The sequence below is a fragment of the Neoarius graeffei genome, chromosome 6 (assembly GCF_027579695.1).
Source record: "Neoarius graeffei isolate fNeoGra1 chromosome 6, fNeoGra1.pri, whole genome shotgun sequence".
Lineage (NCBI taxonomy): Eukaryota > Metazoa > Chordata > Actinopteri > Siluriformes > Ariidae > Neoarius > Neoarius graeffei.
Genome location: NC_083574.1, coordinates 4,446,921 through 4,469,369, shown reverse-complemented (window position 1 = coordinate 4,469,369; position 22,449 = coordinate 4,446,921). Strand labels below are relative to the sequence as shown.

The window sequence follows — 22,449 nt, the reverse complement described above, 5'->3', positions numbered from 1 at the left end:
AACACTTCCTGTCTGTGGGTAAAGACAGTGACAGATTGGACGCTTCGGATCGGATCAGTTCCCTTCCAGGGTCAGTGGGACCGTATTCCATTCGAGGAGGTCCAGGTTTGAGTCGTGTCTCGGTTAATTTTTTTCTGCAATCCTCATATAGTGACAACGGAATGAAAATCTTTTTGGTTTTGCAAATCGACATCTCATCTCATCTCATTATCTATAGCCGCTTTATCCTGTTCTACAGGGTCGCAGGCGGGCTGGAGCCTATCCCAGCTGACTACGGGCGAAAGGCGGGGTACACCCTGGACAAGTCGCCAGGTCATCACAGGGCTGACACATAGACACAGACAACCATTCACACTCACATTCACACCTACGCTCAATTTAGAGTCACCAGTTAACCTAACCTGCATGTCTTTGGACTGTGGGGGAAACCGGAGCACCCGGAGGAAACCCACGCGGACACGGGGAGAACATGCAAACTCCACACAGAAAGGCCCTCGCCGGACACGGGGCTCGAACCCGGACCTTCTTGCTGTGAGGCGACAGCGCTAACCACTACACCACCGTGCCGCCCCCACATATATATAGCATTTTGTATATTTGGGTGCTTATACTTTTGCACTCGACTGCATGGTAGTTGTTTCCGTCCTTGCATGCATGTGAGCATTAAGTGCATTCTTGCTCTTGCTGTGTGTGTGTGTGTGTTTTATCTGCTTTAATTGTTTTCCCAGCAGCCTGGAGGTCCTGACCCTGACTAAGTAACACGCCAGAAAACACAGAATTTACACTCCGCATGACTAAGAGGCCCTCGGTCCAAACTGTGGCTAGCCAACTTACAGCGAGTCCCATTAAACGGCTCCAGTGGAGGGCTCCTTTAAAAGCAGACGTCTCCTTTCGTCCCGACGTCTCTTTGGTCAAATTAAAAAAAAAAAAGCCGATCACAAGGCCCATCACAACCTCGACCTTTTTCTTTTAAACTCTATTCTTTCGACCCGATTCCCTCGAGTAATGGCCTTTCCAGTGTGACAGCGAGCCTAGCCTGTAATTAAACATTCTTTTTTGCTGGTTAACCAGAACTATGAAACAGAACCGGGGTGAGAGAGAACAACTTCCCCCCCTCTCTCTTTACTCCAATCATTTAACAGTGAGCCAGTGAGCCTTGTAAACACAGCAGTTATGTCTCGAGTGGGAAACACATGAGCTAGACACACAGACTCCAAACCCCCCACCGCCGCCTCTCCAGAAATCTTCCTCCCTCCGCCGGCTGCACACGAACCCCACAGATACATCGCACGGAAGATACGACACGTTCAATAGATGCATCGCGACCTCCATGTGGCTCCTGACGAGCACTTCAGTCGAAATATAAAAGCGTCATTTATTCTGTCAGACTCACGAAGAGTGAGTTTGTAAGCCGTGAGTTAGCCTACAGGGCCGATCCCATCTCACGCATTCGGGATTCGATGCGATTGGAACCAAACGGAGCTGTAAGAAAAGCCCGGGGTGGATTTGGCGAGAGGTCGCTGTCCTTCCCATTGGCAGCTAGCGCTAACAGCTGCTGCTTTAGTGTGTGCAGCCGAGAGGACACTAATGGCTGATTAAGACCTTTGATTAGGGCGATTATACCGCTACTGCTCAACACGCTCGACTGCCTACACACACACACACACACACACACACACGTGGTATTAAAAGGAATATGATCAAGATAATGGAGTCTGTGTATTCCTGTGTGTGTGTGTGTGTGTGTGTGTGTGTGTGTGTGTGTACTACTGAGGACCAAATGTCCCCACAAACCAGGCTTGTAATACTCGAGTCCAAATTTTCAGGACTCATGACTTGACTTGGACTTGAGCACCGATGACTCGGACTTGGACACAGACTCGTACATCAACTACATTCAGATTCGTAAATTCGAGATGAGGACTGGGATCTTTTCTATTATTTTTTTTTGGTAACATGCCATAATGATTTGGCATAAGATATTTATGTCTACATTAATTTTTGTACGGATTTCGTGCAAGAGCGTCACACCTGCACACCTTGGCATGTGTATCAAATAGACTCTTGGGCCGCCCCGGACAGTGCACGGGCCAAGCGGACTCTCGCGCACACGTCGTAAACGGTTTCATATAAAGGCAGCAACAGCCACCGTCAAATGGTGCGGTTGGAGTCTTGTTCTTGGACTCGACTCGAAATTTTATTAAATGACTTGAACTCAGGGTGGCACGGTGGTGTAGTGGTTAGCGCTGTCGCCTCACAGCAAGAAGGTCCGGGTTCGAGCCCCGTGGCCGGCGAGGGCCTTTCTGTGTGGAGTTTGCATGTTCTCCCCGTGTCCGCGTGGGTTTCCTCCGGGTGCTCCGGTTTCCCCCACAGTCCAAAGACATGCAGGTTAGGTTAACTGGTGACTCTAAATTGAGCGTAGGTGTGAATGTGAGTGTGAATGGTTGTCTGTGTCTATGTGTCAGCCCTGTGATGACCTGGCGACTTGTCCAGGGTGTACCCCGCCTTTCGCCCGTAGTCAGCTGGGATAGGCTCCAGCTCGCCTGCGACCCTGTAGAACAGGATAAAGCGGCTACAGATAATGAGATGAGATGAGGTGAGACTTGAACTCAACTCGGACTTCAACACTGGGGACTCGAGACTGGACTCAGACTCAAGGTTTAGTGACTCGACTACAACATTGATACAAGGATAGTAAAATCTGACAATTTCGACCTTGTGGGGACATTTGGATGGTCCCCACAAGGAAATCACTGTTATTATGGTTTTTTTTTTAAACAATAAATAAATGCACCAAAAAGTTTCCTTTTCATTACTGAGGTTAAGGTTAGGTTCAGGTGCAGCACAGCGTTAATTAACTGCAATAATAATTATGTCAATGGAAGGTCCTCACAAGGATAGTGAGAAAAACGTGTGTGTGTGTGTGTGTGTGTGAGAGAGAGAGACAACATTCACACGAAAAGGACTTCACTCACATTCACCTGAAATGCACACGATCCGTCACACGTTCCCTTTTTTTAAATTGATTCTTATCCCATTTTTCGGCCCAGTTCACTCATTCATCATTAGTTATTTCTCCGTTATCACATGCTCGTTAATGTGTGCTTCCTTGAGACACAGCTTTCCATAGAAAATCATTTAAAGGTTTGTGTATCTGTCTGTTTCGGAAAAGAGAAAAGTCATCAGTTTCCATCTCTAGTTTATTGGAATGCCAAAATTCCCACTCATCATTCCGAACCAACTGACCAGCTTAAATTCTAGACTCATCTCATCTCATCTCATTATCTGTAGCCGCTTTATCCTGTTCTACAGGGTCGCAGGCAAGCTGGAGCCTATCCCAGCTGACTACGGGCGAAAGGCGGGGTACACCCTGGACAAGTCACCAGGTCATCACAGGGCTGACACATAGACACAGACAACCATTCACACTCACATTCACACCTACGCTCAATTTAGAGTCACCAGTTAACCTAACCTGCATGTCTTTGGACTGTGGGGGAAACCGGAGCACCCGGAGGAAACCCACGTGGACACGGGGAGAACATGCAAACTCCACACAGAAAGGCCCTCGCCGGCCACGGGACTCGAACCCGGACCTTCTTGCTGTGAGGCGACAGCGCTAACCACTACACCACCGTGCCACCCCAATTCTAGACTCATATATATATATATATATATATATATATATATATATATATATATATATATTTTTTTTTAAATTTCTATTTGAGTCCAATATCACAAGTCTAACGATACTGTATGGCCAAAAGTATGTGTACCCCTTCCCTTGACCATTTCACTCATGTGTCCTTGTTGATGAACATCTCATTCCATTCCAGATTTATTCCCTCTTTCCTGTTATAATAAGCTCCACCACTCTTCTGTGAAGGCTTTCCACTAGATTTTGGGGTGTGGCTGTGGGGATTTGTGTTCATTCAGTGAGATCAGGCAGTGATGTTACATGAGGAGGCTCCAGTTCTAGTTCCGGTTCATCCCAAAGGTTGAGTTCAGTCACGGACACTTGAGTCCAACCTGAATGCACCATGGAGCTTCATGGAGCTCTTGCTTTATGCACAGGAGCATCGTCATGCTGGAGCAGGTTTTGGCCTGGGTGAGACATTCTGTAACCCATTAGGACCACATCTAATGGGTGGCATGGTCAGGTGTTCACATACTTTTGGCTCTAATGGTCTAATGGTTAGAGAAACAGCTTTGGGACCAAAAGGTTGACGGTTTTATTCCCTGGACCAGCAGGAATGGCTGAAGTGCCCTTGAGCAAGGCATCAAACCCCCAACTGCTCCCCAGGCTGCTCTGGGTGTGTTGTTTGTCGCTCTGGATAAGAGCTTCTGCTAAATGCCAGTAATGTAATGTATGGTGTGTCTGTGATCGTATCTTAAAGGCAATAAACTAAACATGTTCTATTTACTTTAAAAAAAGAGAGAGAAGCTGTAAGTGTTTTACACACTTTATAGTGAGCTAGTTTTTCTCTTTTTTATTGTTTTGGGTATAAAGAGTTAAAATGGCCGATGTACTGATGCCACGTTTTCTGCTTCCTGATACTGGAACGTTGAGCATAAACTGATATCCAACTGATATCCAGACTGATTTCTTCAAACTACTAATCAACATGACTTACAGTGGAGTTGTAAACAAAATCAATATAATAAAGTATAAGGATAAAAATAATAAAATCATTCTGAACAGTCGAGTCTTTTTGAAATGTATTAAATGTTGAAAAATGTATTAAAATAATCTAAAACAGATAATAACATTTATATCATGTATTATTCTTACTCATTTTTTAGGATCATTTTATCTCTTATTATTTTTAATGAAATATGTTTATTGAAGGTTAAATTTCCCATGACTTTGGCAAAGTGTTGTCGTGTGTTTGGAATCAATCAATCAATCAATCAATCAATCAATCAATCAATAACAGTGTCCAATACAAAGGCAGGTTTATGATGCTGCACATTCAGAACAAAATCACTGAAAGGCTTTAAAGCGTTGTTTTGTGATATTAACGTGACCGTGAGCAGCTCGATCCTGATCATAATCCATTGTTCATGTTTTGTGGCTGAAAATTTCATAGTGGTTTCGAAAGAAAAGTCAGTGAAACCTTCTGAGCAGAAATCTTGTGTCCGTGCGCTGCTGTGAGGGCGGAAGGACGCTGACAGAGATGTTTGGGCCATTAAGTTAGCCGTTATTAAAAATAGATATGTTTGTACAGGAAGCATTAAGTGTGGGCTGTAAGTAAGGTGCACTTAGGCCTCGGGTCCTTTTCTGTGCCCTGATACGATACGCCTTTACTCCGGCGTCCATACTGCTCATGTTCATCTGAGATGCTTTAATACACACACTGAGGGAAGGTCAGGGGCTTAGTGTGTGAAAAATAAATAAATAAATAAATAATAATAATAATAAAAGAGAAGACCTACTCACTCTTCTATTATAGATGACAGAAATATGTATTAGAATATCAGGAACAATACAAAGAAAGAAATAATTGTACTGGTTTTATAAATATAAATAAATACCTGTAATGTAAAAGGTATTATGTTTAGATCATTTTATAATATGATATCTTACAGATGATATTATTTGTTTATATAATTTAGATTTAATTTATGTTCATTTTATTTGAATGTATATATAAATGATATTTATAATTTACTGTATTATTTATTTATTTATTTATTTATTTATTGTTTTAAAAAATTTTTGGAACAATTTGACACAATCATTTTTATTGAAAGATATATTTATTGTAGGTTTACCCCATAGTGTGAAAATTAAAAAACAAACAAACAAATAAATAAATAAATAAATAAATAAATAAATGTAATATTTTTATTAATATAGATAAGTAAATGTATTTTAAAAAGTATTTAATTTGGATAAATATATAATTTATTATATTATGGACAATATGATATATGTATATAATTTATATTTAATTTATATATGTTTAATTTATAATTTAGATACAAAATTATACTTAAGTTGACACTCTCACACTCTCTCTCCCTCTCTCTCTCTCTCTCGCTTTCTCTCATATTATATATATATATATATATATATATATATATATATATATATATATATATATATATATATATATGCACACACTACCGTTCAAAAGTTTGGGGTCACCCAGACAATTTTGTGTTTTCCATGAAAAGTCACACTTTTATTTCCCACCATAAGTTGTAAAATGAATAGAAAATATAGTCAAGACATTTTTCTGGCCATTTTGAGCATTTAATCGACCCCACAAATGTGATGCTCCAGAAACTCAATCTGCTCAAAGGAAGGTCAGTTTTATAGCTTCTCTAAAGAGCTCAACTGTTTTCAGCTGTGCTAACATGATTGTACAAGGGTTTTCTAATCATCCATTAGCCTTCTGAGGCAATGAGCAAACACATTGTACCATTAGAACACTGGAGTGAGAGTTGCTGGAAATGGGCCTCTATACACCTATGGAGATATTGCACCAAAAACCAGACATTTGCAGCTAGAATAGTCATTTAGCACATTAGCAATGTATAGAGTGGATTTCTGATTAGTTTAAAGTGATCTTCATTGAAAAGAACAGTGCTTTTCTTTCAAAAATAAGGACATTTCAAAGTGACCCCAAACTTCCATAGTGTGGAAAAAACAATTAAACAAATAAATATATAAATACATTACAATTTATAACTTATAATGCATGGGGAGAGCAGGGATACTTGCCATGGGGGAGACCTGGGACTGTTTTCATTACCATAAATCAATTTCACCCAATCAGGTTTTATACTCCATCAGAAGTTCGACCGACTTCCTTTGGAGCCGAAGTTGGATCCTGCAGTAAGGTTTGTGCAGTTCAGTATCACATCAACCAAAACATGTACCATATTTCCTCCTTCACCTCCACCACCATTCGATGGTGTAATATACGCTAGATAACTGGGGATTTGTTACGAATTAAAGTCTGTAGCCGAGCATTACCAGGTATAATATTATTTATTAAACTTAAACTCTGGGGGAAAAAAAAAAAAAACATTTCAAAATGTCCAGATGAGGAGAGTTGGGACAGTTCATCATGTTACAGGTTTGTTCTTGTGGTTTACAAATATAAAATCATTTAAAAATGTTTGTTAAAAATGTGGGCGTGTCCATGTTTGAGGATGAACCTTATTTCCTTCCTTCTTGAGAATGGAACTGTTTAGTCGAGTCTGGTTTTGGGGTAAACTGACAGTTTTCTCTCGCTGTACCAGCACTGTGTGGTCATACAGTTCATATGGGACGAGTTTACAAGATAATAATAATAATAAAAAAACATTTAGGATTAAGCTAGAGATTTTATTTGTGTTCCATGTCTCCCCATGATGTCCCAAGTCTTCAAACATCATGTCCCAAGTCTCGCAACACCATGTCTCCCTGCAAAAAAATAATGACAATAAAAGTGAAGCCTGAAGGCCGCTATATGTGATGATCTGAGAAACTCATGTTGTGGTCAGATAATACAGTAAATACTCTGGAACACAATATGAATATGACGCCCCTTTGTACCTGCAAATAATTTCATACAATAATAAATTAAAAAATAATTAATTCAGTGATGTTTCCAAAAACAGGCAAATGTCATGTTGAGAAATTTAATATGTTATTCAATTTGCACATATTTACCACTATTTTAATATAAAAAACCCTTTAAAAATACCAAGTTTTTTTTTTTAAATCTAAAATTCACAAAAAATAACTTTTTGAATCAAATATTAAACAAATGTGCAATAAGAAAGTGTTAATTTTGTTTTTAGATCTAATATTGATGATGATAATCATACTGTATATATGTGAAACAGGTACAGTACATTTTAAACCCGGATTAAATAAAGATATGGAATTTAAGCCTCGGCTCAGTCGGTACAGTGAGTCAGAGCCGTATTTAACGCTAAATGCTGCTTATTTCTGTCCTGTAATGTGCTGAAATGGGACGGAGAGACGGGACGAAACCTAAGCAGAGCACTTTGCTGGCAGTCGGCTCGTTCGTCAAGCTAACGAGGAGAACGAGTCTTGAGTCTGAAGGTGAAATGAGGGGAAGGAGAAAGGCGTGGCACTTAAACTCACATAAAAATAACTCACAGAGGATAAAATAGAGTGGACTGATACGCAGCATATCATCATTCTATACAGCTCTTTATCTACAATCTCCAGCCTCTCAGTATGGATCGGACCAGACCTTCAGACAAAAGCATTTCAGAGGAATATCCAGTGACTGTGACAAACCTTTAGATTGTCTCATCTCATCTCATTATCTGTAGCCGCTTTATTCTGTTCTACAGGGTCGCAGGCAAGCTGGAGCCTATCCCAGCTGACTACGGGCGAAAGGCGGGGTACACCCTGGACAAGTCGCCAGGTCATCACAGGGCTGACACATAGACACAGACAACCATTCACACTCACATTCACACCTACGCTCAATTTAGAGTCACCAGTTAACCTAACCTGCATGTCTTTGGACTGTGGGGGAAACCGGAGCACCCGGAGGAAACCCACGCGGACACGGGGAGAACATGCAAACTCCACACAGAAAGGCCCTCGCCGGCCACGGGGCTCGAACCCAGGACCTTCTTGCTGTGAGGCGACAGCGCTAACCACTACACCACCATGCCGCCCTATTATTATTATTATTATTATTATTATTTTTTTTTTTATGTCACATGTCTGGAAGGAGTCTCCAGTGTCATCACTTACACACTCATTAACAACACCCTTTTTTGTCATATTAAAGGAGAACTGAAGTCATTTTTAAACTTGCTTTATTTCTTAATTAACGTGTTATTCAATTACGTTTTCAGTTTTAGTAATCTTATATCGTGACTCGTATTGGCGACTAATTGCAATTAAATATTATACTTATCGGCCTATTCGGTTTTTAGCCATGTTGAATTTAGTTTGTTTGGTCCACGGCAGGCGTCGCTTATCCGCGCGATCTTCACGAGACTTGTGCGAGACTTCGAAACGTGAAGTGTCAGCCAGGTGTCAGTGCCGCCATTTTAAAACTGTTTTCCAAACGAAGTATTGCACAAAAACGAGTTTAAATGACGATTACTGCCGACTTTTTTCAAACTTTCCTGATTGCTACAGTATCAAAACAAACAAAACTTCCGGCTTCAGCATTTGAAAGAGGGCGCACGCGTCTTTTGACAATGTTGGCAGATGTCGGTCACTTTGATTTCCGCTGTACGTTTTACTTCCGTCCTACGATGTCTCGCACAGGTCTCAACGAATCTCGTTTACGGCCGTTGCTTTGACATATGGACTGATATATTACAGAGCATATTTCAAACACTCAGAACTTGCTATAGCAGCGACAAAATAGCGATCAAAAATGCATTCCGATATTTAATAAAATGAGATAAATAGAATTTTGATAATTAAAAAAATTGCCTCCAGTTCTCTTTTAAGACCAAACCAGAGAAATAAGAGATTCTCGTGAGGGCGTGGCGGTTTATATCTGCTGTAACACAAGTGAGAACTTGTTTCATGAACATTCAGCAACATCAAGTGCTTTCTCAATAACTAATGTCAGGATTTCAGAAAGCAACGAAGGATAAATTCATACACAATTTGTCACAGCTTTTATACGTTGCCTGCTCCATAAAAACGTCACAAACTCTACTATTTCATTGATCCACCTTTATCTTTGATTACAGCCCACAATCCGTATGGCATTACTTCGACAACCTTCTACAATATTACGGCTTTTTATTTCCATCCAGGTTTGCATTAAAGTGCTCGTCTTACGAAAATGATGTCAGTCCTGAAAACTATACCTTATAAAACTAGACATGTTGAATAGTTTACTGCCTAAATTGCACGGGTGCAGATAGAGGGGGGGACGAGGGGATTCGTTCCACCCAGATTTAAATTCACCTCGTTCGGTCCCCCCCAATTACAGGGAGGAAAAAACGTCTATGCTGTCTTTCTTTGCATAAGGCAAACCTCACGGAAAAATCAAAAGACTAATTACCATTCGGTTTATTGAGGTGCACAGCAGTACATACATAGTTGCAACTGCGCAGACTGCACAGGTTGCAAGCTCGAGCTTGGTTGCTATGGTTACCCACAACAAGTTTGACAGGCATATCGGGGACAGCTCCTCCTAGTTCAGGACCCCAACACGGCATGATGAAGGGTGCCAAAAGGCAGAAAACGATTGCATCGTTTTTCAAAAAAAAAAAAAAAAGACTGTAAGTAAACTGTGCCTTACTTTATCATAACACCTTGCAATTTTTTGATAGTCTGTTCAAAGTAATGTCGTAGTGAAAGTAAAATCGTACAGAGTAGAGATGCCTTTCTGGTAGCCTCCTTCTTTCGGTGGTAGCCTGTAGATACAGTGCTCAGAAGGCAGTTTTAATGTTTAATCTGGCGTTCCCTGCCATAATTTCAGCGAGCATATTGTTTCATAAGGAAACTTTGTGAAGAGTTGTTGACTGACTGCCGCTCACGCAACACACAGGCATAGTTAGAAAGTCAGGATGCACTGGTTTACACTTTACACACACACACACGTAGCCCAGCCTCTCGCTATGTTTAACAGCTGGAACTTAGCGGTTTTAAAACTAGTTTTGCAGTTTTGCAATTTCTGTGCGTGATGATAATGTGTAAACTTTGGATTTCCATAGGCTATGTTAAAATGTGGGCGGCACGGTGGTGTAGTGGTTAGCGCTGTCGCCTCACAGCAAGAAGGTCCTGGGTTCGAGCCCCGGGGCCGGCGAGGGCCTTTCTGTGTGGAGTTTGCATGTTCTCCCCGTGTCCGCGTGGGTTTCCTCCGGGTGCTCCGGTTTCCCCCACAGTCCAAAGACATGCAGGTTAGGTTAACTGGTGACTCTAAATTGAGCGTAGGTGTGAATGTGAGTGTGAATGGTTGTCTGTGTCTATGTGTCGGCCCTGTGATGACCTGGCGACTTGTCCAGGGTGTACCCCGCCTTTCGCCCGTAGTCAGCTGGGATAGGCTCCAGCTTGCCTGCGACCCTGTAGAAGGATAAAGCGGCTACAGATAATGAGATGAGATGTTAAAATGTTATCATTGTCCTGGCCTGCAGGTAGTTCCTGGTGATGGCAGTGAGGGAGGTGAAATAACATGTATACACACTACCGTTCAAAAGTTTGGGGTCACCCAGACAATTTTGTGTTTTCCATGAAAAGTCACACTTTTATTTCCCACCATAAGTTGTAAAATGAATAGAAAATATAGTCGAGACATTTTTCTGGCCATTTTGAGCATTTAATCGACCCCACAAATGTGATGCTCCAGAAACTCAATCTGCTCAAAGGAAGGTCAGTTTTATAGCTTCTCTAAAGAGCTCAACTGTTTTCAGCTGTGCTAACATGATTGTACAAGGGTTTTCTAATCATCCATTAGCCTTCTGAGGCAATGAGCAAACACATTGTACCATTAGAACACTGGAGTGAGAGTTGCTGGAAATGGGCCTCTATACACCTATGGAGATATTGCACCAAAAACCAGACATTTGCAGCTAGAATAGTCATTTACCACATTAGCAATGTATAGAGTGGATTTCTGATTAGTTTAAAGTCATCTTCATTGAAAAGAACAGTGCTTTTCTTTCAAAAATAAGGACATTTCAAAGTGACCCCAAACTTTTGAACGGTAGTCTATATATATATATATATATATATATATATACACACACATACATATATACACAAAATGGAATCATTTGCTGACAGCTCAGTCCCCCCAGTTCAAAAATCCTATCTGCGCCCTTGCTAAATTGTATTTTAATATGAGACTGGGAACATGTTCTATTTCGCCAGTAAAGTTTGGCTCTTACACAAATATTGTGAATTCAATGGAAGTGACGTCATACACGCAACGCTTGAACGTTCACGGCATTTCTGGCTTCATCTGCTTTGGAAAATGTAGCATGTTTTTAATTATTATTTTTTTTTAGTCCAAAACAAAATTAAAACCGAAGCATGTCTCCTAAGACTGAGGTGTGTTGTTCAAGGCTGTTCGAGTGCAGCCGATAAAAACCACGGAATTTCGATCCATTATAACCCAAAGTCTGCAGGACACTTACGGAATGATGAATGGATTCGATTTGTACGGAAAAAAAGAGTGGTAACTTCAAGCTGATGGGACGGTTCGGTGTCTGCTCCATACATTTTGGAAAAGATACATTTACGAGGCAAATTCACAAAGGATCTGAGCGACGTCTGGTACGTGGAGCAGTTCCTATGATCTGGAAACAGAAGTCTGAAGCACCGTCCCAAAGAGCTCACCGCCGCACAGGAAGTGTCCAGCTTGTGTTTAGCCTGTTGCTTGAATTTATTAGTCAGATCAATAACGTTCTATGGTAGTTTCTATGTGGCCAAATATAATACTTGGATAGACTACGGACAATTACTGATCTAAAAGCAAACTGAAACACGCTCACTCTGAGTCACTTCTTCTTCGTCCTTGTTGTCGTAAAGTTGTGTAACTTTACAAAAGAAGGAAATGATGTCGCACATGCAGCACCGCTGATCAATAAATCGCCGCGATCTAATGGCGGACAAGCTTTTAATGTTTTTTTTGGAACAGAATTCAGATGCAAAAATATTTTTTGAATCATTTTTTAAAATTTATTAGTGAACTTTACAACCTATTTTAGCATATCTCACACAGAACACCTGGGATTTTATGATGTCATTTTCGTAACACTAGCACTTTAATTCTTCACCGAGATCTTGTCTTGATGACTGGGGAGTCGAACCACTCTGTAAAGTCTTAGCATCTGCAGCAACTTTCAGTGTGGTTAAGGTCAGGGCTCTGTGGTGGTGAATTCATGTGTAAAACGATTCCTCATGCTTCCTGAACCACTCTTTCACTACTTGAGCCCTTATTTTATGCCATCAGGGAAGAAAAAATCCATTGATGTGATGATAACGTGGTCATTCAGTACATTCAGGTGGTCAGCTGACTTCATTTTATCGCCCCATAACGTTGCTGAGTGTCGACCTGACCAGCTGAAGCAGCTCCAGATCTTCACACTGCTTCCAGAGGCTTGTACAGTGGCCATGTACTGTATTGCTTCATGAGCTTCCCTTCTTACCCTGACACGCCCATCACTCAGGAATCGGGTCAGTCTGGACTCATCAGATCACATGACCTTTTTCCATTGCTCCAGACTCCAATCTTTATGCTCCTTCACAAATTGAAGCCTTTTCTCCTGATTAGTCTCGCAAACAAATGGTTTTCTTATGGACACACAACTGTTTAGAATCAATCCTATGAGTTCTCGTTGCATTGTGGGTGTAGAAATGATCTTAATTTCACTTTTAAACATAGCTTTGAGTTCTACTGTCCATTTTTTTATGATTTGACTTCATGAAGTGTTTCAGTGATCTCTGATCCTGATCAGTCAGGAGTTTTTTTCCAACCACATTTCTTCTGCAAAGTTAACGGTTCTCCACTACCCTTCCAGGTTTTAATAATGTGTTGGTCAGTTCTTAACCCGATTCTCATAATTTATTGGAGCAATCTCCTTCGTAACATCTTTTCCATGACCATGGGATACATCTTCCAACATGCGTGTTTAAGAAATGAGAATCTACTCACTGCATCAGTTTGGGATAAAAGAATTGTTCCCAGCTGAAACATGAATCACGGCAGTAATTAAACATTCAAAGGCTCTAAAATATGTGCTTAATTAAATCCAAATGGTGGCGGCACGGTGGTGTAGCGGTTAGCGCTGTCGCCTCACAGCAAGAAGGTCCAGGTTCGAGCCCTGTGGCTGGCGAGGGCCTTTCTGTGTGGAGTTTGATCTATCTATCTATCTATCTATCTATCTATCTATCTATCTATCTATCTATCTATCTATCTACCACTTGATTTCATGGAATAGCTGTTAAATATTCAATCCACATTCACTGGATATGTGCGCTCTGATTAGCTACTCTACTACGAGGATATCAGCTCATATACCATGAGTCGAGAAAAACAAAATGGCAGAGCGTGTTGCTGAAGCAACTGAGGATGAAATAAAAACTCTACTTGGAAAAAAAACCAACAAAAAATAATCAAGAACCCCCCCAGTAGCTCCTGTTCCACACTCCAGCCCAGTTGGTGGCAGTAATGCAGCTTTAAGTTGGTTTGCCAACCGCAAAAAAAAAAAAAACTAAAGAAGAAGACAACCCCAAGAAATACAAAAAAAGCAACAAAATATGGAATGAAAGTATTTGATGGAAAGAATGTTTTTTTTCAAGAGTTATTATTATTATTATTATTATAATTATTATCTCATTTTTCACAAATTGCTCCTGTCATTTCGCCGGTTTGTTTACATTCTAAGCAGAAATGATTTTGTTTGACGTTTTGTATAAAGTTTTTATTTATCGAATTTGCAAAAAATAAAAATAAAAATGCTCTGTTTCTCAAAATCCAGTGAATGCAGATAGAATAAAACAGTTATTTCACTCAATCACGTCGTACATGGATTATAGCCGACTCGGTGCTACGCGCCTCGTCAGCTATCAGCTCATGTATAATTAATTTTTCACAAACAGCAAGTGAACAAGGGCGGCACGGTGGTGTAGTGGTTAGCGCTGTCGCCTCACAGCAAGAAGGTCCGGGTTCGAGCCCCGTGGCCGGCGAGGGCCTTTCTGTGTGGAGTTTGCATGTTCTCCCCGTGTCCGCGTGGGTTTCCTCCGGGTGCTCCGGTTTCCCCCACAGTCCAAAGACATGCAGGTTAGGTTAACTGGTGACTCTAAATTGAGCGTAGGTGTGAATGTGAGTGTGAATGGTTGTCTGTGTCTATGTGTCAGCCCTGTGATGACCTGGTGACTTGTCCAGGGTGAACCCCGCCTTTCGCCCGTAGTCAGCTGGGATAGGATCCAGCTCGCCTGCGACCCTGTAGAACAGGATAAAGCGGCTACAGATAATGAGATGAGATGAGATGAGATGAGATGAGATGAGATGAATCCAAATGGTGATTTTTTTTTTTTTGGCACACAGTGTAAATATCAATCAGAAAGTTCCGACACTGTTCCTGTTGTGAATGAACAGACATGAACTCCAACGTTCAGGAGTCAGAGTCCCAGCTTCCTGACATCATGTTTTCAATATTTGGGTCTGTGTTGCAGAAACAAAACATCCAGTTAATTCCGTGTCACTATCAGGACATCGGGAACAGAAGATCTTGAAGTGCTTCAAGAGCACAACCCTCAGAAACGTCCAAGAAATTGAGGGTATTGTGTGTCAGGATCGTCGGATTGCTCTGACTTCTGCCTCTCTTGAAACGTAAATACCACTCAAAACACCTCACTCAGCTCATCGCTTCATTACCGTAAGCTAGGTGAAGCATTTCAAGGGTCGGTGTTGCCGATGTTCAGAGTTTGACACAGGATTTGATGTTTGCTTTCTGCACGAAATGCGTTTAACACAGGTCCTGATATAACAGCGCAGTGTCATGTTGCAGAATGACTCTTGGAACGTTTGTGTAAATAATTTTGCAAAATACAAATATTCTTCCATTTCAGTATTTGTGTAGATTCTCAAAGAAATTTTAATTCATTAACTCCAGGTTAGTTTCCTGTCATAATGCTACACAATGTGGAACAGGCGGAGGGGGTAAATACTTATGCACAATATTGTAAATATATTATGACGCACAAAATACAAGGCTGTCATTACCAGGAGGGGAAAAAATGAAACATAATTATAGCTGATAAAAGCACAGTGTTATGATTATTTAATACGTTTTTAAAAATTTTGGTAAATTGCTGCAGTGTAAGAGGAATAAATCACTTCCGGACACGCCGTTATAGGAAAATAATCAACTACAGTTTGAGAATATAGTGTTTTCATCCTTACATAACATATTATGTTGTTAAAATATGCTTCATTACACATTAATAAATATTTTATTTCACGAGACACCAATTCAATTGTAAATAATTTTTAAAAGAATGAAGAATTACTGTGCGCTTTGATAAAAAGTTATGCATGAATGCATACACACACACAACACACACGATACACACACACACACACACCTCGGTGCCATTTCTGCTGAGTCTGAGCTTTTCGGGTCGGAGAGAAGGCCAGTGCTGAGATGCCTGCAACGTGGACATAATTAGCAAAGTGGAATTAAGCCCGCACGCTGTCGGCTAAATTTAGCACAGTTTGATAACTCGGCTGTTTAAAACGGATCCCTCTGCTGCGTTCGGAAGCTCACGGAGAGAGAGCGAGAGAGCGTAGATAAATCCATTATGATGTTATATGACCCCTGTTTCAAAGAAGAGACAAAATCCGGTGCAGGTTTCGTACTGAAACAAAGACTTGTACGTTATTTCTAAAAAAAAAAAAAATCAGGAGATGTAATTCAGTCTGAGTGAAAGTCTTACTCTTCAGTTTAGTGTCTTTCTACTGAACTGCTTCAAAAAAAAAAAAAATTGAAAATGTATTTTGGATGTAGGTTCATTTTTGTCTAATTTCATTCCAAGATAATTAAATAATCAATTAGTTATTTTCAGGAGGAAAAAAAATAAGCAACAAAATAAAGATGACGCATGCTTAATAGCAGCTCTCCATACGCAAAGCTAGACCACCTTTCAGATTTTTTTCAAGTGTAGGTCATAAAACGTACAGTATTTTCCCAACTCCCAATTATTTTTGTTTAGTAGACTGAAAACTAGTGAATTCAAATCACAGACTTCCAATTTTATAAGTTTATTTTTAAATAGAACAATTAATGAATTTATCTCCACGTGGCCCTAAATTCCCCGCTATTTTTTCCTGCTTCACCATGACCCAATACAAGATACTACGTCATGCGTCACATCACGTGGTGGGCTTTCCCCGTTCGCACAAGGCATTGTGGGATACAAATTTGAAACAGGAGAGAAAAATGGAGGACGTGAGTGTGCGAATGAAACGTGAAAGACCGACTACAGTAACGGAAAGAAAGCGAGAAGAAAAGACGTTATGTTCTATACGAAGGAAAGGAAACGCAGGACCAAACTAATAAATATCGGCGCTCAGCGAGCACCTCGGTGTGATCAGCTGTTCATTTAGCGACAGAATGATGGAACTGTCAGTGCACGCTCAAAGGGAAACCTGCGCATGCGCACACACACACACACGGACTTCCTCTGTCTGCTTGACTGAGCGAAGCGAGCGATTTCATGCACATTATTTGCTTTAATCCCCTCAAATTAAATAACTTCCCAGCCACAGAATGGCCTGATATTTTGGTGATATTACAGAAATAAACATATATCACAATGACCACATTTCAGATGGAACTAAATTTCATAGATTTTATGAAATCAAAAGGCCGCCTTACTTGAAGAAAATATAGGAATGCCTCGACCTGATTTTTGATGGCTTTTGCGTCTGTACGTACAAACGACATCTGTGTCCCACCACAGGGAACTCGATCATAAGTGCAAGGTGACGTATCTCATAAACACCTGACCACCAGACAACACAATTTGTATCTTTATTTCCAAAGGATAGATGAGTTTTTATCCAGCGCTTATTTTTAATTTTCTTTTTAAAAAAATAACGTGGGGTTATTTATTTACTAAGAAATTTTACAGAAAATATTCATGACAGTTTCATATAAAACGAGTTAAAACAGTTTTATGAGTCCACTCGCTTGTTGGACAGTTGACAGTTTGTGTCGTGTAAGGGCGATAGACGGGTGTAATCGCAGGAAGAGTTTTATTGAAAACACGCTCGCAAACAGATCCAAAACGAGTCGAAAAACAGGCAGTGGTGGAACAAAGCACAGACAGGATATCAGAGGGATACAATCCAACACTCACAGTCCAAAAACACAAACAGGGTCAAAACCAGAAAAGTGACACAAAATACAAGGCTTTCGCAAAGTCTGAGAGTCCTTATATAAATGGCCGTGCTGTGATTGAGCTCTAATCAGGAACAGGTACATGGTCATTAGTCCTAATGGTGCTGTTCGAGCGTGGACGTGAGAGATGAAACCAGATGACTGTTTGACGTATGGAGTGTGATATTGGACGGTAACTCTACAGTAGTGATGTAAAGTGAAAGCACTGGTTCCCTGCTGTCCCCCAGGCACCCAGCAGAGTCACACCATAATAAATGTTGTTGTGTTGTTTCTGGCGCATGGCATGCGGCGTCAGAGAAAGGAAAAAATGTGCATAGTAACTGCGATGCGTCTCTCATTATTGGTCTCACAATGACGTCACAAGACAATGCGGCGATTTATTGAGGTGAAAAACACGACACGACACAATTTGATGGTTCTTTCATGGTGCTGTAATATTATTATTCTATTCAGGGGGTTAAGCTGAGGTTAAGCTGAGACTGGAGACTCCTTCCATTGGTGTTTAATAAACTGTTACTATAGAAACGATCATGCAGGCTATTAGTGGTGTGAAAATAAACACATCTGCAGTATATTTAAGATATTTTTGCTGCTGTAAATATTGAAGTTTTTTTTTTTAGTGTTATGGTGAAGCAAGCAAGTTCACGGTTCACGCCACACAACCATAAGTTAACGCTAACTGGGCTTTCTGAGCATCACAGAGTCGACTGCAGTCCACATTACAGTTTCTGTCTCTCGACATGGATATCTATATTTTTAACCTTAAAGCCAGGCCATGCTGTCTTCACCCCACACGGCTATATTTAGCCCTCACGCCTCCATCTCCAGTTTCCTTCGCCTAAGAGCAGGTGGAAGGTGGAGGAAGGGGTGAGGTGAGAGTAGAGCTCACTTCCTGCTAGGTCACGATGTCCTGAGACGAGACGGAGAGCACAGGAGGAGATCATCCATAAACATCAGTGACGCGTCAATGGCGGTGACATGAGCCGGTGATGGTTCCTCTGCTCACAGTAACACTAGGACTCCAATAAAGACCATGGGTTTCTGCGTCCATCCTTCCATTCTGATCATATTCTGTGTTTGATAATTGTTTAGACGACACCCAGAGATGCGAACTAGCAAGTCCCGGTTTCTTAGCATGCAATATTTTCGTTCTATCTTGTAAATCTGCTGATCCTTGATCACCTGATCTCTGACTAATAAATGGCACATTCCATCATTTTACATTTACATCTTTTTTTTTTTTTAAATCTTCGTTTTTACATCTTTTGGCTCTGCTTTATCCCAACACAGCCAATCCGAGCTGTCGTCTTGGTTGGGAATTAAAATGTGACAGCTGTCTCTGTCTCAGCTGCCTTTGGTCCTTATTGCACTTCATCAAGTAAACGACACCAGCTAGTCCGTCGTCCACAATTTAGTTAAATCGTACCTCCTCCATCAGTTCTCCACGGATTTCCGTTCCAGTTGTTTTGTTTTGTTGAAAGAACTCATCACTCCGGAGAAAACTTGGTTGCTAACAAAAAGTTTTTGCTAACGAGTTTGTAATGAGGCCAAATGAACAAATTTCCCAGACCTCTCATTAGAATCTCTGATTTCTCATTTCTCATTCGATTCAAGTTCTGATCGATGTTTTCGGTTGATCTTCTGTCGGGAAACAAAACTTGGTAATTTGTTTGTTGATTTTCCTGTTGTAAACAATTTGTTTATTTTCAGTTAAATTGTATCGAGTTCAGTTCTGTTTGCGTCGTTTGAAAGAACTAGACCTTCTGGACAACACTTGGTCATTGTATTGTCAAATTTTTGCTAATCAACTGCTAATTAGGTCAACTTAAAGGAGGACCGAATGCAATTTTTTAAATCAAAATTCTATTTATCTCTTTTTATTAAATATCGGAATGCATTTTTGATCGATATTTTGTCACTGCTATAGCAAGTTCTGAGTGTTTGAAATATGCTCTGTAATATATCAGTCCATTTGTCAAAGCAATTGCCGTAAACGAGACTCGTTGAGACCTGTGCGAGACATCGTAGGACGGAAGTAAAACGTACAGTGGAAATCAAAGTGACCGACATCTGCCAACGTTGTCAAAGACGCACGCGCTCTCTTTCGAATGCTGATGTGATCAAGCCGGAAGTTGTGTTTGTTTTGATATCAATCAGGAAAGTTTGAAAAAAGTAGGCAGTAATCATCATTTAAACTCGTTTTTGTGCAATATTTAGTTTGGAAAACAGTTTTCAAAATGGCGGCACTGACACCTGGCTGACACTTCACGTTTCAAAGTCTCGCACAAGTCTGGTGAAGATCGCGCGGATAAGCGACGCCTGCCGTGGACCAAACAAACTAAATTCAACACGGCTAAAAACCGAATAGGCCGATAAGTATAATATTTATTGCAATTAGTTGCCAATACGAGTCACGATATAAGGTTACTAAAACTGAAAACGTAACTGAATAACACGTTAATTAAGAAATAAAGCAAGTTTAAAAATGACTTCAGTTCTCCTTTAATGGTTTTCCAGGCCTCTCATTAGAATTGTATCTCCTCTCAGAGTTCTGATCCAATTTCAGTTCTGATTGATGTTTCGGGTCGATCTTCCTTTGAGGAATAAAACCTGGCCGTTTGTTTGTTGATTTTCTTGTTGTGAACAATTTGTTTACAGCTTTGTTTATTTTCAGTGAAATCGTGTCTCCTCCCACCATCAGTTCTCAATGGATTTCAGTTCTGATGGTTTTATTTGAAAGAACTCGACCTTCTGTACAAAACTCGCTCATTGTATTGTCAATTTTTTGCAAACAAATCAGTAATTAGGTCACTTAACACATTTTCTTCTGACTAGAATTGTATCTCCTCTCTCATTTATCATGCAAATTCGGCTCTGATTGATGTTTTGGGTCGATCTTCCCTCGAGGAACAAAACTTGCTCATTTGTTTGTTGAAGTTCCTGTTGGAAACAGTTAGTCGTGGAGGTCGGTCCTCTCTCACATCATCGCATTTCAGTTCTATTTGATGTTTTGGTTGTCATGGTTGTTTTGAAGGCAGGTCAGATGAGCTCCTACGTCCTTGATGTCCTGGTTCTAGTTCTTACGCACAAGAGATGTTTAGGAATGAAAAGGGTCTGGAATATTTTTTATTCCAAAATGTCAATTCATACATTAATCCACATGGATTTATGTACAAGGACAAGGTGCGTTCGGAGTGGAGGAACGTTTATCGTTCTTCAAACTATTGGAGGAAGTTCCTTGTTTTTTCAGGGACTTGTTTATTTAGCTCCTACTTCAGGGTAGGTTCTCTAACAGCACAAGAAAGAGGAACCATGAGTGATGTAAGTGTGTAGTGATTGGTCGAATACAAGGCAAGTCAGCACTGCCAGCCACCATTTTTAAAAGTCCATGTAAAACGTTAGCTGTGTAAACAACAACTATTAACACGAGTGTTAAAACGTGGAAAAAACAAGCAAAAAAACATAGACAAATGGACCAACAGAGATGTTTAGACTTTACTGAGCATGTTTGTGACAAAGGAAATACAGCGCAATTTTGACACCTCGAAGCTAAATAAAAATCTCCGCGAGCATTTCCTGCAAGCCAATTTACACCACTTCAGAGTTCCTAATGCAAGCAGAAAATTAGAATTAGAAGAGAATAATTATAATGAAATTATGAAGGAATGAAACTGATTAAAGAATGAAAAAAAGAAAAAAATATATATACAACCCCGATTCCAAAAAAGTTGGGACAAAGTACAAATTGTAAATAAAAACGGAATGCAATGATGTGGAAGTTTCAAAATTCCATATTTTATTCAGAATAGAACATAGATGACATATCAAATGTTTAAACTGAGAAAATGTATAATTTAAAGAGAACAATTAGGTGATTTAAAATTTCATGACCACAACACATCTCAAAAAAGTTGGGACAAGGCCATGTTTCCCACTGTGAGACGTCCCCTTTTCTCTTTACAACAGTCTGTAAACGTCTGGGGACTGAGGAGACAAGTTGCTCAAGTTTAGGGATAGGAATGTTAACCCATTCTTGTCTAATGTAGGATTCTAGTTGCTCAACTGTCTTAGGTCTTTTTTGTCGTATCTTCCGTTTTATGATGCGCCAAATGTTTTCTATGGGTGAAAGATCTGGACTGCAGGCTGGCCAGTTCAGTACCCGGACCCTTCTTCTACGCAGCCATGATGCTGTAATTGATGCAGTATGTGGTTTGGCATTGTCATGTTGGAAAATGCAAGGTCTTCCCTGAAAGAGACGTCGTCTGGATGGGAGCATATGTTGCTCTAGAACCTGGATATACCTTTCAGCATTGATGGTGTCTTTCCAGATGTGCAAGCTGCCCATGCCACACGCACTAATGCAACCCCATACCATCAGAGATGCAGGCTTCTGAACTGAGCGCTGATAACAACTCGGGTCGTCCTTCAACTCTTTAGTCCGAATGACACGGCGTCCCTGATTTCCATAAAGAACTTCAAATTTTGATTCATCTGACCACAGAACAGTTTTCCACTTTGCCACAGTCCATTTTAAATGAGCCTTGGCCCAGAGAAGACGTCTGCGCTTCTGGATCATGTTTAGAT

At 40.5% G+C, this 22,449-nt stretch overlaps 1 protein-coding gene across 3 annotated transcripts in view; it reads right to left on the bottom strand.

The window, feature by feature from the left end:
- mafa (MAF bZIP transcription factor a) overlaps positions 1-22,449 on the bottom strand; it is a 99,707-nt gene that overhangs the window by 53,966 nt on the left and 23,292 nt on the right. Inside the window, exon 3 of one of the 3 annotated variants that reach the window (XM_060923203.1) lies at positions 7,041-7,420. The exons of the other annotated variants lie outside the window; for them this stretch is intronic. The gene's annotated coding sequence lies outside the window, so the exon portion shown is untranslated. Of the gene's footprint in view, positions 1-7,040; positions 7,421-22,449 lie in introns of those variants that run through there. 3 annotated transcript variants of the gene reach the window in all.